Raw genomic sequence first — 17,488 nt, forward strand, 5'->3', positions numbered from 1 at the left:
CTTCAACAGGGAGACCCTAGAAATGCTGTCACTCACCTGTTTCTTTCCAAGATGTAAATCAAAAATGTCAGCTTTTATCTACTAGATCTATTTCTCTACCTTCTTCCATAAATCTTAGCAGTGACACAAGCTGAACAGAACAAGATTATTTACAAAAATGAAATCTAGATCTGGAAAGCACCTTTATCTTGACATGCAATGGCAGTGTGAGGTTCCTGTTTTTAGGATTTTTAAGACATTTTCATTGGGTAATTATTTACCCCAGTTATCTTGTTGGGTACAATTAATTAAACTGTTACAACAAAAGAATGTGAAGCAATGCATAATAATGCTATCTCGATAGATATTCTCCATCAGTAATATCCTTTGTAGCTGCGTTTTCCCAAAATTACCAAAGTTCAGCAGCTCTAACCATCACAATGGGATTCAACAAAAGCCTGACACGCTGAAATGATTCCACAGGCAAAATATCTTCGTTTTTTAAAAGTTTTAGTTAAAATTCAAAGTAAAACAGTTCATACAAAAAAGCAAAAATAGCAAAAAATGTAAAAAAATTCTTGTTTAAGAGTTCTGTTCAAAGCTTAAATCTTGTTACATTTCTAATCTTTACAAAATTACTTCTAAACATTTCTGAACCATTTCTAAACGGTCAGAAAACTGTACGCCTATCCCATTTCTATATTGAATATGTGTCTTTGAAGTCCCCGTATACTGGGACCTGTTCTAAACAACAACTGACTCAGTTAACACGCTGTATCTCAGTTACAGCAAGAAAGTTCTCTCTCTTATTAACTTACAGGGGGTAAAAGACTACACCATTGTATTGTCTATGGCTATGACTAAGAAAACACTATTATGAGTTTAACTTAAAGCATTACTTTCTAGGTTGGCTTTTACACCCTTATTTTCATTTCACCACTCCTGGTGTGACTAATGGTGTAACATACAGAGATAGCTTATATTATGATTTTGCTGCATTTAATTTTTTTTTCCGGGCTTAATAAAAATTCTAACTGATTTCTTGGGTTTACTTATATTTTAAACATGAGGGAATAAAGTGTTTTTCTTGATTTAAAGTTGCTTTCTGGTAAATGAAATTTGGCACCACCTTATTTAGTTATATCGTGACACCATTTTGTTTTTGTAGATGCCATCATTCTGGGGTTTCTTTGCTAAGATGTGAGTCGGCATTGTTTATAAGCCAACACAATGTAGATCTCATTGTCAAAGTTTGTGGATGAGTAGTGTATATTTTGTGCATCTTTTCTAAATGATCACCTGTCAAACAAGCTAATATTCTCTTCTTTAGACTTTGAATTCTTGATGTCTTTATTTGGCTTGACGAAAGATCAGCGTTTTTCTGGTTTTGACTCTGGTTTTATTTAGTGAATTGTTCTCATTTCCTGGGCCCTCTTAAAGTATTTCTGCTCTCCTACTTTGATGGCCTGAACAGGACTAGCAGGTTCCTTTATTCCCAAGAACTTCTTTCAGGTCCTTCTGGGGAACTTCCACACATTCCAAGACACGTCAGAAAGTACGGTCCTACCAGGATATCCTGGGTGTGCCTGGAATTCTTCTTTCCAGTGGGTGGTACTTTTTACACCTCCCATGGGAGGGGCCCAGTGGCGATCCCAGTTTCTTTTTCAATTAACTTTAACTGGTTACTTTCAGTCTGGAGAAGCAGTAGTTCCTCCTGAGCTCCTCATCCTATAACAGAGAGTGAGATGAACAATCTTTAGCATAAACTCATTCTTTTTGTCACTTGTCAATGCTTGTGAAAATATGTTAAAGCTTTGCCCAATCATGGTCAACATACAACATATATTGAATAAAGCTTCTGCCAATGTGCTAATTTGTCATTCACCTCTGTTCTCAAAATATCTTGACTGGACTCGGTCTCTAGTCTTAATTTTAGTAACTAGTGATTTAAGATAAATAACTTATTTTGTGTCAAATTATAGTAATACTGTACACTCATTATTTTTTGAATTACATTCCTTTAATTTACATTTTGTTAATATACTCTAATCTCTCCATAACTGCATAAGTCATCGGGACTAATCAGTGTGTTGGAGGGCAACAGAAATGGAGGGATCAACACCAGGGATGATCAATTTTGAATATTTTTAATTTATTGCAGACTAAAATGCAAAGAATGGAATGCCCTTCTGCAAGATCTGAGGGTCAAAAATCACAGACATGGCAACAACATCTTCAAACTATGTAAGTTCAAGATTAATAAAGACAGTTATGCTTGTTAGAGATTTGGTCTGAAATACTGTGATTGACGTGTCACTGTTCCAACTAACGTACCTCATCAGCCACAGAACCTAGTCTGCATTTAAAGCAACACTGATTACATCTCTTGTCACACTAATCTGATCTGACCCAACCTAGAAAAACAGAGGTTCTGTTGTTTGTCAAAGTAGTTACAAAATGTCTCTGTTGTTAGATACATGCTGAGCTGCTTTTGTCAACTGCATATAGTTGAGCGTATTAACGTAGCTGAACATATTAATATTACTGTGGCTGTTATTTCTTTAAATTTTATTACTGATCCAAGTAAACAACTCAAGTTACAATTTTTATTAATATATGCAGATGTTTGCTGTTTTTTTGTGAGGTCATATTTAAAAAGAAAAGACTTAGTGATGGTATAAGAAAAGAAATAATCATTTTCCTATCAAACAAAAACTGCGACCTTGTGCAATTCTTGAAAGATACAGATTGGAACACAAAGTTATGTTAGCCTGCAGACATTCTTCTGCTTTGAAAAGCATAAAAGAATATTTATCAGTTATAATAAAATTTTACAGCACTCCTGAGGGGACATGGTGCAATTTATTATTTTTTGGGGGGGAAACTATTTTGTGTGCAACCCAAAGAAAAAGATTAAACTATGCACACAAAGAATTGAAAACAACTTAATTAATATCCTCAAAATTTAACTGAACAAATGAATGAGACGGCAAAGGAAACGAAGATTATAATTGTAACCACCTAAAACTTAGTGATCAGTCATTTACAAAATGTCATTAGTTACATTAGAAGACTGTTTTCCTAAAAGCCAGGACTCAAGAGAATTTTTTTTTGTGAATTCTGGATCTGTTTAATCTTTGTAAACAAGTAAAGAGTGATCTGCCTACAACTGAAGCAGATATGTTGAATGATCTGTCATCATATGTTATATTAAAAAGTTTGAAGACTAGTTTACTTCTTGATAAATTCTAGATAAAAAATACAGTGAACGTGCATTTTTAAATTAGTAAGAAAGCATTTAGGTTCTTAATTGCTTGTGCATGCTTATGTGAAACATTTTTGACTGGCACTGCAATGAAAAGAAAAAGATATCAAAATAGGACACCTCCATAAAGGCTATCTTTAACAAACCTTACACCACATATTGAAGACTTCTGTCATACAATACCAGCACATCCTTCTCATTTACATTAATAGTTTTTTGTCATTATGTCTTTTTGTATAAATATTGTCACACATGTGTCCCCTGACAAGTTCAACTGAGGTAAGCACTATCATTCATGGGCAAGAGGGCGTGCTGTCACTAACAGTATCCTCTTCTTTTTCTACAGCCCACGGTGTGGGTGTACACAAACGCCTGTGACGTCACAAATAAGTCACTCTCCTTCTGGTCAGTTCACCATAAAAAACAGTGAGCCAGAAAGATGGCGTTTTTTTTTTTTTTTTTTTCTCAAACCAATCCTGAGCACAAGATGTTGTGACCGATAGAATGAGAAAAGACACAGGATCGACAGCAGCCTGACATGGTTTCAGCTTCTTTTCAGTTCTATTTTACCCACATTATTTTACAATTGTTTTGCTTTTTGTTGGACTTTCGTTTCAATTAAATGGGGTTACCGGGGTGGTACCCCAACTTTTCCCTGCCACTCACTGCCTCCTTACCGCTCGTCACAATATATATGCTGTTTATTTAGAAATATATTCTTGATTAAAATATTCTCATAACTGCCTAATTTTCTGTTTTTCTTATTTTATATTTTCATAGTAGCTCCATGGGTCAAACATTTTTTGTATGCAGCTCCACAGTCCTATAAAGTCTAAGAAATGCTGAATTAGGTAATATTTAGGTGCTTAACATAAACTAAGTGATATTTGAGTTTGGAACCATTTGTTGTTTCTTAGTAGCATGGTAACTTTGACTTGTTTTATGGGAGATGAGAAAATATTGTCTACTAAAAACAAACATTATACAAGCTAAATACAGTCAGATGTGTACTTTCCAGTACCCCAGCACTTGTTTACCCAGATAGACCGAGCAGTGCGATCCCTCGATGGCTGGAACAAAACCACTTGTGCCTTTTCCATTCTGGCAGCCCACAAGCACTGTCGCCATCTGTTCCAGCCAATACTGCAAAAGCATGTTAGTCAAAATACTCTCATAATTACACTGCTTTTCGTATTTCATATACAGTACCCCTAAGGCCTTCCCACAGCCATGGAGATAGACCCAACTCAGCCCAACCAATTTTCTGGTACTGCCTGCTCCAATGAGTGTTTACCACCAGGTTTAGGAGTTCCTCAAAATGCTTCTTCACTCCTCCCAAAGATATCCACAGTTGATATTGAATATTCTACACCATTTCATAGTACCATCAAGTTCATGATTAAGTTGAAATTTATAGTCCAAATCCTACCTTTCCTAAGTCATTGAACGTTACAGCAAAATCTTTTTGAGGATGTCCAAAATTCATTCCTGTTCACCTCAAAAGAAAAACTCTCAGTTCAAATCAGTAGTCTGTGGTGTAGCGGGTCCACAGCTCAAGTCAAAAAGGCCACTTTTAAAATAAGTAATCACCGCAATCACGGCTTCGCGAGGGGGGCGTGGTGGTTTGTGGCCGAGCTATTCCCGGGGAATTCATGATGCGGACGGTTCTCATTTAAGTGCACAGGTGAGGAGACGTCCGCATCCGTAATTGTTCCCAGGAGCTGCTGATTGCCACAGCTGATCCACGTCCCCGTGATATATAGAAGTGCGAGGCGGCTAGTAAGGGAGGAGAAAAAAAAAATGAAGAAAAGAAAGACGGAGGTTAGGGAGGAGAAGACAGCAGGAAGCAGGAGGGAGAGAAAACAGGTGCAGGAGAGAAGAAGAACGAGCGAGCGCAGGCTCGCACCAATAACAAGCAGCTGGGAGAGGCGAGTCTGAGTGGGGTGTTTGGCCGGCACCCAAGGGCCGATGGTAGTGGTCGCTCCTGCTGAGCAATTCTTTGGAGCAGGAGTGACTGGGAGAAGGTTGGCTAGCCGCAGCGAAGGCAGCGGGAATCGGAGATTTGGAATAGAAGCCCCAGTGTGAGCGTTCTAGTCGCTGGGGAGCCCAAGTCTTGGTCTGGGTGAGCAGGACCGGAGCCAGGAATTGGAAGGCCACCAGACCAGTACAGCAAAGAAGGTTAGCTGCATGTAGGGGGACTCCCCTGGTGCATAGCCTGGATAGGAGAAACGGGGGAGTCACCAGTAATAGAAGGCACCGGGCTTTGTGTTTTTAAAGAGACTGCTTCCAACCATTGTTTTAACTTCATCGTTGTTTTTTGAAAGGCTTTCTTCTATTGGATTTTAACATCCACTTTCACTTCTGTTTTTATGGATTATTTATTTAAGGAATCGATGCACTGCACTATTTATTTGGACACTGTTTTGTTGTTTTGTTGGTTTTAAAATGAAAGCACTTGGCACTTTTGCACCATCCCCTTGTTTCATTGTTGTGCCTCACTGCCAAGCTCATCGGTGACATTACCGACGGTGTCGGGTTTAAGGGCTCTCAAAAGCAAGATGGGAGTGTGGAGCAAACCCGCATCATCACATGGTCCTCCTGAAAATATTCCACGGAAAACCTTTTCAGTTGGATACTTGCTTTTACTCCACATATTCACAAACAGGTTCTAGACGTTGTTTTCATCATAGGTGCTAACAACATTTTGGTCACAGCTCAGAGTCCATTTACATTTTGTGTCCCTGACATTTACATTTACTTGTTTCTCTGACACCTTTATCCAAGTTGACTTATGACATTTATGATACAATTAGTTACATTTCTTTTGGTTTTCCAATTGGAGCACAGGCAGGTCAAGTGACTTGCACATGGTCACATAGTGTCAGCAGCGGGATATGAGTCCCCTCCCTCAGGATTTGAAGTTCACAGCCTTAACCACTACACCACACTGGCTGCCCTGACTTCTACCAAATCACAGAAAAATCTCTTCCAAAGTTCTTCCAAAACCATGGGTTAACCTCTATTTAATCAGACACATATGCTAGCCATTTCCATAATTTCTACCTTGGGTCTTCTAGGTCCGTCTACTGGGTGACCCAGTCATCTGCTCAAGCATCCAGACCATATAGCTTTAAATCAGATAACACATCTGTAAAGATAGTCTTTGACCTTCGAACTAAGTAAACCGGGTATACATACGATAAAGCTTTTGTTCCAACATGGTGTTAGTTGTGGATAATCCCTGTCTACCACAGAAATCCACAAACAGTTCACCCCTCGGATTCGGAACAAGCAGGCTGTTCCTTTCAATCATAGTTGTACAGCTATCTCCTGTTGTCAATTCCTGTCACAACAAAGCACAACAAGGGGAGCAGGCCTCCAAAAACCCACATGAAACATCAGAACTGTCCTTAATTCAGGCTGACTCATTGGATTAGGCTTCACCCTCGGCAGCCTAACTGCTGCTCAAAATGAAGGCTTTGGCCTGTACGGTCCTAGAATTGAGGCTAAAGTTGTTAGAAGGTCAAAATAACCATAACGTCACAAAAATTAAGAAGAGAAAAAACAAACTTCAAATGAAAAAATCTTTATATCTTCATAATCAAAAAAAAATATTAGTCAAAACAGAGAGAATGAAAGGCAGGACATAAAAAAGCAAGCCTTCAGAAAGAATGAAAGAAGTGGGAGATAAATGGAAGTCAAAAACTAGGACCTCCAAAATCACGTAATTTGTAACTTCTGACATTAGAAACTGCATAACAACAACCAAATAAAAGCACTCAAAATGTGTTACAGGAGAACCCCAAAATAAACAATACATTCTCAATTGTAACCACAAAAAACAACAACCTTCAGGATAGTAAAATGATCCTTAAAAACATATCATTTTCAAAATACCTGTGGTAAAAGCAGTTGCAATCCTTACAAGGGCAAAACAGAGCAACAGATAAAGTCAACAGGTAAGAATTTGATCCTCAGATTCATAATCAATTTTCTGATATAAAAAACAGCACAGCCATAATCCAATGAAATACTAATGGCAACCAACATACAATAAATACATATTTTTCTCAATTATTCATTATTAGGTTTCTATTTATTAAAGTCAGTATACCTACAAGTGTGACATGATGCTGAACTGTTAGGACAATCTGTTAGGAAAGCGCAAAAGAGAGAACGACAAGGTGAGAGCACAAAATGGTGACTGCGGAAGCCTAGTAGGCAAAAGTGTAAGCGAGGGCCAAGTTAAGTCATCTGAAATGAGTTAGGTGTAAATTAATCTCCTTAGTGTTGCATTTTTTTGGCTTGAAAAATTACACATTTGTTAAATCTCATACAAAACATAGAAAGTATAACAATGATACAAATGATAATAATGACTGATAATAATAAAAATGATTCTTTGTGGATTTTCTTTCCAAACTGATCAGTTTTCAACAGCACACTGCACAAGTGTGATTGACACAAGCGTCAACTTTCAGATTCATCAGAATCACTTTCTGTTTCACTTTTCCATTTCAATTTTCCTGCCTGAAGACAGATTCAGTTCTTCATCACTGCTCATATCACTGACAAGAGCTTGCAACACCTGGGCTGCTGAAAAACATTTCTTACGAGATGCCATGATGATGCTAGGAGAAAATGTGTCTACACTAATACCTGTGTAACGCTCAGGCCTGTCTCTTATGCAAGACACACATACATCACTTCCCGAGCTTCACAAGCACTATTGGCACTTTTACAGCCCAAGTATTCCTCAGGTCTAACGCTTATGCAAGATACGTCTATACGGTTGCCCAAACACTTTTAGCACTGCTCATACAACCCAAGTGATGCTCGGGTCTAATACTAAGGAGGTTAAAGCAGCTCCGAAGAAATGTTCTTATTTAGCTTTGGACATGTACTTGTAACAAGTACAAAATAGAGTATAAATTGCATGAATGCAATTATTCAAATAGATAAATATTTTTTATTTATAGTGTCAAGAATGAAGTAATTTTTTTTGGGTGCTGTGGTAAATGATGTATCCACCATAAATTTTGTGTTATGCCACATGTCATTAGAGGTTGTGGCCTACATATATGTGTTACGTGGTCATGGCAAACCTCTTCATAAAGTGGGTGACATACTCAAAAAGTGTCTACACTGACTTTCTGCAATGAAGACAACCTGAGCCGATGTCACATTTTGTTAATTCTAGTTGCAGGGTATGTCAGATGTACCGATTGCAGTTGCTGATCTCATTACTGGACCATGTGAATTTACATAACTGAAAATTCTCAGGCATGTCATGTCTAGTGATTGCATTCTGACCTTTCAGCGCAGTCATGGCCACCCATTTCTGTGAGAGCCAATGATGTACTGCCTGATGAAGGTGGAGTTGTATGAAGGGTTAAATGGTATGGCAAGTTCAGCTGCAATCTCAGCCCCTTTTTTTCCTTTTCCATTTTGCCGTGGTAAACACAATTCATCAAAGGGACAAGTCTCTTTCCTGTATGTGAGGTCCAAAACACCTGCGTTTCTTATTCCTTATTGATGCATTATATGAATTGATGAACATTCATTGGTTGTCCACCTTCTTCTTTCGGCTGTTCCCATTAGGGGTTGCCACAGCGGATCATCTTCTTCCATATCTTTCTGTCCTCTGCATCTTGCTCTGTTACACCCATCACCTGCATGTCCTCTCTCACCATATACATAAACCTTCTCTTAGGTCTTCCTCTTTTCCTCTTCCCTGGCAGCTCTATCCTTAGCATCCTTCTCCCAATATACCCAGCATCTTTCCTCTGTACATGTCCAAACCAACACAATCTCGCCTCTCTGACTTTGTATCCCAACTGTCCAACTTGAGCTGACCCTCTAATGTACTCATTTCTAATCCTATCCATCCTTGCCACACCCAATGCAAATCTTATCATCTTTAATTCTGCTACCTCCAGCTCTGTCTCCTGCTTTCTGGTCAGTTCCACCATCTCCAACCCATATAACATAGCTGGTCTCACTACCATCCTGTAGACCTTCCCTTTCACTCTTGCTGATATCTGTCTGTCACAAATCACTCCTGACAATCTTCTCCACCCATTCCACCCTGCCTGCACTCTCTTTTTCACCTCTCTTCCACAATCCCCATTACTCTGTACTGTTGATCCCAAGTATTTAAACTCATCCACCTTCACCAACTCTACTCCTTGCATCCTCACCATTCCACTGACCTCCCTCTCATTAACACACATGTATTCTGTCTTGTTCCTACTGACCTTCATTCCTCTCCTCTCTAGAGCATATCTCCACCTCTCCAGGGTCTCCTCAACTAAAGACAGAATCAGAACTGTTTGATTTTTATCAGAGTGAGTCATAGGCTTGTTGGAATGAGTCGCTGGGTATGTCACATTAGGCGACCAGTGTATTGTTTTTATTGTTGGCGCAAATAACTCAGCAACACTTTGTTTGGAAAACTTGTAACTCTTTACTTGAACCATCATAGACACATTTTGTTGAACAACTTCTGCAAACATTCTAATTCCTACTACCACTTCCTGTATGGAAATTGATTCACAGATCAACATAATAAACAGGTTTCATGGAAGCCCACTGCCATCTTCCTTCCACTCACTAAGATTATGTAAATGAAAGCTATGATTGCAAATCACTGGAAAAGTCACATAATGTAACATGGCCTTTATTGGAACTAGCAGCTTAGCTTCTTATACAATTTCATTTGTTTTCAGGTTTTCTTCTGATTTTGATAAATTGCTTCCTAAAGAATTTGTGTTTTCTAATTATCTCTTTTAATAAATTTAACATTTTCTGATTATTCTGACTGACTACTCTTTTGGATCAGCCATTAAAAAACACACCCCTTAAAAACTAAATAAATCCATTTGTACTCTAGTTCTTTATTTTGTGTGTACTATGGATAAAAAATGTGTACACATGCATAAAGAGATGACTTGCAGATGAATTGTTAATGGGAAGAAAGCTAAACTGAGGTCAAATGGTAGGTTAAGGTCATTAACAAAAAGGCAAAGCTAACTTACGTCAGTTTCAAATTAAGTTGCAAAAATCAAAGGTCAAAAAGCCTGCAGCAAACATCCAGAAACCAGAACTAACAAGGAGATTTACCAAACCAAAAAAAGAATTAATTAGACAGTGATCATGTGATGGGTCTCAATGCCAGTAATTATGTGCTTTGTCTACAAGATATTGAAGCACAGCCGTGGAGGGAAGATAATCCAGTTCATTGGCCTTAGAATCATGTCACTGCTTGTTGCAGATGATGTGATCCCATTGTCTTTATTGAGCTGTGAAATCCAGCATGCACTGACACGGTTTGTGACAGAGTGTGAAGGAGTAGGGATGAGAATCAGCACCTCTACATCTGAGGTCATGGTCCCCAGTAGGAAAAAGGTGGACTGTCCTGTCAGAATGGGAGATGAGTTACCATCTCAAGTGGATGAGTTTAAGTACTTTGGGTTCTTTTTCACAAGTGAGGAGCAAAGGGATGGTGAGATCGACAGATGGATTGGGGCGGAGAGCACAGGTATGTGATCACTACACTGATCTGTAGTGGGGAAGAAGGAACTGAGTCAGAAGCCAAAGCTCTGGATTTACCAGTCGATCTATGTACCTGCTCTCCCCTATGGTCATGAGCTTTGGGTATTGACCCAAAGGATGAGGTGGCTTTTGTATCTGTTATGGATGCCTCCATTTAGTGTTTTTTTGGCCAGCTGGAAGGAGACCCCAGGGAAGACCCAGGACTTGCTGGGAGGATTATATTGTCAGATGGCCTGAGAATGCCTTGGGATACTTCACTGGGAGTTGGCAAGTGTGACTGCGGAAAAGGACGTATGGGCTTCACTGCTAATTCTGTTGCCCCTGCAACCTGGCTTTGGATAAGTGTTGGAAAATGGATGGCTGAATGGATAAAGTAAACACGGCAACCATATGGAGAAGAGACATATACAGTCTTATTCGTTTTGTTTCCAACCACATGACCATATATAAAGATGGGTATGTAAATTATTAATAACTTCAACTCCATTTCATTACAGTGGTCCAATACAACTGTCCTGTAGCTCTTGCCCAATCCGATAGTTCTTAATTAATCGACAAGACCCTGATTGTACTTAAACACTTCCACTAGGTGGAATACTTCAGTTTACCGAACACTAGTGTCTTGTCCAGGAAAATTAAAAAGAAGAGTTTTTAAAATGTGATTTTAAATGTAAATGTAGAAACCACATTGTGCAACTATGCAAATTTACTAATTTTCCAGATCTAATAATTTTAATGGGGCTGGAGGAGACAGAAAATATTCTGACAATACTGGATGAAAGGGAGGAATGAACCGTAAGCAAGTAGTCCATTCATCAAAAGGCAGTCGCGTACAACCATTCTCATTTATGTAAGGTCATCGTATCAACCTAAAGTGGAAGTGTCTGAAATGTGAGGGAAAAATTAGGTCTAAATTTACATGGAAACTAGGGTATTATTGACTAAAGGAATGGAGTTATTTGGTCATACTTCCTAATTCTGTTTATAATTATTGTTGTAGCATTTTGAATTAACTGAAGGCTACAAACAGAACAGTTTGAACAGCCTGGGAATAACACTGATCAGTTCTACTAGAAATAAAAGCATGCGTGAATTTCTGTCAATCCTACTTACAGACTAATTTTTTTAATTAACTTATATTTTTAGCTGGAAAAAGTAGTTTTTGATAGTTTAGTTGTAACAAGTGCTTTAAAACATGGACTGATGTTTTGTGCTTAATGGCTAAATTACATGCTGGGTTAGTAAAACTCACTGAAAAAGTGTCAGGACCTCGTTGCTGTTTGCATGTTTCCATCAATTAATAACACTTTTGTTTTTTTCTGTATTCAAAAGAAAGTAGTTATCTGCTCTTTTAATTCAAAAGATAATTCAAAAACACAAAAACACAATGAAGCAAAGCGAATGTTACATTTTTTAAGTGTATCTCCCAGCAGCATCACATATAATAAGAATAACAAAGGTCTGAATCCTGAGCCTGGAGAGCTCCATATCTACTTTTAACATCTTAATGATGTTTATTAATTTAATTGAATGGGTGTGAGTTAAACCAAAAAAGATGATGCCTGAGAGCCCAAAAGAATTTTCAAGCCTGTGTAAAACAACAGAGTGGTCAATGGTGTCAGAAGGCTTTTCTTGAATTCTGTAACATAATAATAATAACCGTATCCTTTTCATCCTCAGAAGGCACTAGAATGGCACACTGACAATGTATGTCAATGCTGTTTCTGTATTGTGACTGGGGCAGAAAACAAAACTGAAACTTATAAAGTGAGTTGATGTGAAGGTAAACTGGAGCCTGTGGCAAGGTAGTTTCTGTAATCAGTCCGTGTGTGCTGCTAGAATATTTTTTTCTTGATGTTGTTTTTTTACAATTTAGCTGTCAGAATAATGATCAGAGTTGCTTATATTAAGGTTTATTACTCATAACTGCAGGCCACATTGGCAGATAATATTTTTAAATAATTATGCATACAGTACTAGGTAAATGTGTATTTTTATCTTGCGGCACACATTATGTTTTTATATTGAGATATTTAAAAAAATTTATTATGTTTGGTCATTGATGTGATGTGTTAATATGATATACTTAGCAGCTTTTACAAATTAAAAATAAGATAACATAAAAAATGAAATACCTATAGGCTATAAATCAGCGGGTTAAAACAGAAACTTACTAAATAAAGTAAATATATAAGGCAGCAACACAATTTTTTTAACCAAGTTAATAAAACTACAGGGGTGGGACAGGGTCTATAACATATTTCAAGAGTCTGTCCTTAATTTTTTATATTCTAACCCAAACATCATCACTGCCCTATCTTAGGCAGAATCGTTCTTATATCTTTTCTAAATATGTAGTCATTCCTCCATCTTTTTGATTTCTCCTGTCTATTTATTATACTCTCAAATTAGGTTCCTGTAAATTAGTTACTGGAATGCAGTCTTAAAATGCAATAAAACACATTACTTAAAAAGGCAGCTAGGTGGCCAAATGGGTGGGTGACATAGTGGTGCAGTGAACAGTGTGGCCACCTTATAAATAAGCTCAGTGTATCCTGAGTTTGAATCCCACCTCTGAACATTGCCCATGCCTTAGTGGGTCTTTCTCCAGGTACTTCAGCTTTCCTCCTACTTCCTGAATGACTTGACTGGCAGGTTAGTTGGTAGTTGCATATTTGTGATGTTGAGTGTGGGTATGTATATGGGTGGGCCCAGTGATGGGCTAACATGTTGTCTAGGACTGTTTCCTGCTTTGTGCCTGGTACTGCCAGGATAGGCTCAGGCCTTCAATGATCCTAAACTGAATTAAGCAGGTTTGAGAATGGTATGTTAGGGTATATTAAAAAAAAAATCCTGTCCCTATGATTCAGCCAATTTCGATTATTATTATTTTTATACAGTATATTTCTACATTTTATCACATTTATAAGCATCACTAAATAATTCCATTGAATGTTTCTCTAATTTGTAATACTTGCATTTAATCATGCAATTCTTAATTATTTTATGTCTGGTTATTACCCGTAGATTGTAAATTTTTTTTTTGTCTTTCTGTCTTTGTAAATCTTTCCCTGTTGAGAGTGGCAAGCCCAGTATATCCTGAGACCTCTGCTCTGAAAACTCTTAAAACAGTCATTAACATTGTGGCAGGTGGCTGGGTGTGGTCTGCAGCCACCTGCCTATTTAAGGAGCTGCCTCCCTACAATCAAGGCTGGAGTCGGGTAGGAGGTGGACAAGGCCGGTGCAGAGGGGGCGAGGAAAGGCCCTGAGTGTTGTGTGTTGGAAGAGAGAGAGAGAGACGGCCTGTGAAGAGCCGAGGACTGTGAGAGACTGTGGGGGTTTGGTGAGGTGCACTAGTGACTTTGTATATAGTGTGAGTTGTGTAAATAAACGTGTGGTGATGGACTGGAACGTGTCTGCCTGTCTGTGTGCGGGACGCACCCTTTCACAACATATTCTACATGTACTGTTCTAGTACAACAGTGCCCTTCTAATTCACAGGTAATTGACATGCACCCCAATATTCCAAAAACCAGTTCCATTTTATCCACCAAGATTTAAACCACACATTAAACCTTCTCTTCTCCTTTCCTCAGCCTTTCCTGGGCTGATATTTTTGTACAGATAGAATATCAGCGAAGACCACCTTGTTTTACACCCACCTCTTTAAATTTGCCTTGAAGAACCTGGCCTACTACATCAATGTCATTTGATCAGATGTGGACATTAAGGACAGCATTTGCACCAATTTGGGTGCACCAGGAAGATTACAGAAAATACAATATTCCTTGTTGGTAGTGCCAATCCACTTTAACGTGTCTGTATCCTGGGACTTATTGTTCTTGCATACCACCCATGACACAAAGGTTTGCCATCCACCTCTTCAAGGTACAAGCATGCATTTTCTCTTTTTTGCTTTCTGTGACTTACTTTTACCTACCTCACCAAACTGGATATTTCCCTTGTGTCATGTTAGGTGTACACACTTTTTTTGGAACGAGCATCCACTTAAAATCTTCTGTTATTCCGTGGCAGCAAAGACTAGTTACTTTCCTCTCAAGTACAGTGAATCTGATGTGTTGTTGCAAAATGGCTGCCCTCTCTACTACTGTAGATGTAGGCCACGTGGAAGCAAATGTCCATGAATTCAAATATCAACTGGACTGACACTGTGGTGGCCTCCTCTTTACAATTTTTAAATTAACCATGTATCCTGTTTGTTAAGAGAATTTAAAGAATCCATATATATGGTGTAACTGCTCAAAAAAATTAAAGGAACATTTTGAAAACACATCAGATCTCAATGGGAAAAGAATCCTTCTGGATATCTATACAGATATGGACTGGGTAATGTGTTAGAAATGAAAGGATGCCACATCGTTGTTTGGAAATGAAAATTATCAACCTACAGACAGCTGAATTCAAAGTACCCCGAAAAGCAAAGTGAAAAAATGACACGGCAGGCTAGTCCATTTTGCCGAAATTTAATTGCAGCAACTCAAAATCATACTCAGTAGTTTTTTATGGCCCCCACATGCTTGTATGCATGCCTGACAATATAGGGGCATGCTCCTAATGAGACGACGAATGGTGTCTTGGGGATCTCCTCCCAGCTCTGGACCAGGGCATCACTGAGCTCCTGGACAGTCTGAGGTGCAACCTGGTGGCAGCGGATGGAGCAAAACATAATGTCCCAGAGGTGTTCTATTGGATTTAGGTCAGGCGAGAGTGGGGTCCAGTCAAAGATATCAATTCCTTCATCCTCCAGGAACTGTCTGCATACTCTCGCCACATGAGGCATTGTCGTGCACCAGGAGAAACCCAGGACCCACTGCACCAACATAGAGTCTGACAATGGGTCCAAGGATTTCATCCTGATACCTAATGGCAGTCAAGGTGCTGTTGTCTAGCCTGTAGAGGTCTGTGTTTGTACTTCCATGGATGTGCCTCCCCAGACCATCACTGACTCACCACCAAACCGGACATGCTGAACGATGTTACAGGTAGCCTAACATTCTCCATGGCTTCTCCAGACCCTTTCACGTCTGTCACATATGCTCAGGGATATCCTGCTCTCATCTGTGAGAAGCACAGGGCGCCAATGGTGGACCTGCCAATCCTGGTGTTTTATGGCAAATGCCAGTCGAGCTCCACAGTGCCGGGCAGTGAACACAGGCCCCACTAGAGAATGTCGGGTCCTCAGGCCGCCCTCATGAAGTCTGTTTCTGATTGTTTGGTCAGAGACATTCACACCTGTGGCCCACTGGAGGTACTTTTGTAGGGCTCTGGCAGTGCTCATCCTGCTCCTCCTTGCCCAAAGGAGCAGATACTGGTCCTGCTGATGGGTTAAGGACCTTCTATGGCCCTGTCCACCTCTCCTAGAGTAACTGCCTGTTTCCTGGAATCTCCTCCATGTCCTTGAGACTGTGCTGGGAGACACAGCAAACCTCCTGGCAATGGCATGTATTGATGTGCCATCTGGAGAAGTTGGACTACCTGTGGAACCTCTGTAGTGACACTGACCGTGGCCAAATGAAAATCTAGTGAAAAAACAGTCAGAAAAGATGAGGAGGAAAAAATGTCAGTGGCCTCCACCTGTTAAACCATTCCTGTTTTGGGGGTCATCTCATTGTTGCCCCTCTAGTGCACCTGCTGTTAATTTCATTAACTCCAAAGCAGCTGAAACTGATTAACAGCCCTCTCTGCTTCTTAAATGACCAGATCAATATCCCAGAAGTTTCATTGACTTGATGCTATACTCTGATTAAAAAGTGTTCATTTTCCTTACAGAATTTAAAAAGATTTCTGGTCTCAGAATTAATTTGAACAAAAGTGTGCTCTTTCCAGTGAATTCTCAAGCACACAATATTAGATTGGACACCTTCCCTTTTATCATCGCAGATCAGTTTAAATACCTAGGGGTAAACATCACAAGTAAACATAAAGCTCTTTATCAGAAAAATTTTGCTGCCTGCATGGAAAAAATTAAGCAAGAATTGCATAGATGGTCAACCCTTCATCTCAACCTTAGGTGGAAGAATTAACATTGTTAAGATGAATATCCTTCCTAAGCTTCATTTTCTATTTCAAAGCATTCTAATATACATCAATAAATAATTTTTAAGCAATTAGATTCAACCATAACCTCATTTATTTGGAATTCAAAACATCCATATATCCAAAAGGCAACCCTACAAAGACCTAAGGAAGAAGGTGGCATGGCTCTAACTAACTTTCAATTTTATTACTGGGTGGCAAACATACAAGCTATAAAAACCTGAACATTGACACAAATAGATGAACATACACAGGCTTGGTCCATAATAGAAATACAATCCTGCAGTACTTCTTTATATTCTTTGCTTTATGCCCCAATAAGTACAAGTTTTCGCCAATATACTAACAACCCAATTGTACTTCACTCACTCAGAATATGGAACCAATGTAGAAAGCATTTTAAGATGGAGAATCTTTTATTTGTGGCACCTCTGTATGAGAACCACCTTTTTCCACCCTCTCAAACATATGCAGTTTTTAATGTCTGGAAAAGATTCGGGATTAAATTAGATCTGTACATAGACGTCTTCGCATCCTACGAACAAGTACTTTCCAAATTTAATTTTCCAGCAACACATTTCTTTCACTACCTTCAAATTAGAAACTTTGTTTGTTAAACAGAACCTGCCCAAT

Source organism: Erpetoichthys calabaricus, chromosome 1, assembly GCF_900747795.2.
Source record: "Erpetoichthys calabaricus chromosome 1, fErpCal1.3, whole genome shotgun sequence".
Classification (NCBI taxonomy): domain Eukaryota; kingdom Metazoa; phylum Chordata; class Cladistia; order Polypteriformes; family Polypteridae; genus Erpetoichthys; species Erpetoichthys calabaricus.